At 35.1% G+C, this 866-nt stretch overlaps 1 protein-coding gene across 3 annotated transcripts in view; it reads right to left on the reverse strand.

Annotated features, from left to right (window-relative positions):
- LOC116852090 (L-galactose dehydrogenase-like) overlaps positions 1–866 on the reverse strand; it is a 92,109-nt gene that overhangs the window by 36,473 nt on the left and 54,770 nt on the right. The gene's annotated exons all lie outside the window — the stretch shown is intronic.

The following is an 866-nucleotide window of genomic DNA, read 5'->3' on the forward strand; positions in this document are numbered from 1 at the left end:
CATTTCAGAAAAAGTACACCAGATCGTTTTTCAGACATTTCACCTTCATTTTTGACCTTTCCAAGGTCGCAAAAACAATTTTTTCATAAGACAAGTTTGATGTAAAATTTTCCGCTCTTTCGAAATCCGCAGTCAAAAATAGGGTGTCCCATTAGAAAAAACCATCGTGACCTTGAAGTAACCTTCAAAATTGACCTCAAGGTCAAAACCAATGGTACAATTGAATGACCCCCTCTGTCCTGGTCAACTTTTATCTAAACCATTTTTTTGTAGATACCGTAATTTGGAAGATATTCGGATCCATAGACTAAAATGACTCAGCCTGTATATCATATAGAATGAGAATTAAATTAAATATTATATTATTCTCTTTGACAATATATGTAGTTCATTTAACTTGAAAGTTGAATTAAACTTTTATTAATTATTACACTTGACAACTCATTTGGTTACTATTACTTTTTAGAATAGTCAAATCAGTAGGTATAGTAGGACGGTTCTAACCCATGGTCCTCCGAGAGGGTGTGAGGGGCGGGGGGTACCGCGGGCGGGGGGGTATGTCGTCACGGGGGGGGTATGACGTCAAGGGGGGGGTATCATCGGTCGGCAGTTGGGGAGGGCATACCGATGTTACCGACGGTCGGTAATTTTTACCGATATTATATAACATTTAATACATAATTTACATCATTTTTTACCAACATATAATTTTTACCGACATATAATTACACAATACCGATAGTACCAACGATCGGTAATTTATTACCGATATTATATATCAACATTTAATTTTTTACCAATATTTAATTTTTTACCAACATATATTTACATAATTTTCACCAGCATATTTACATAATACCAACGAT

The sequence above is a fragment of the Odontomachus brunneus genome, unplaced genomic scaffold, assembly GCF_010583005.1.
Source record: "Odontomachus brunneus isolate Ranch 3 - 2012 unplaced genomic scaffold, Obru_v1 Obru_scaffold_202, whole genome shotgun sequence".
Taxonomy (NCBI): domain Eukaryota; kingdom Metazoa; phylum Arthropoda; class Insecta; order Hymenoptera; family Formicidae; genus Odontomachus; species Odontomachus brunneus.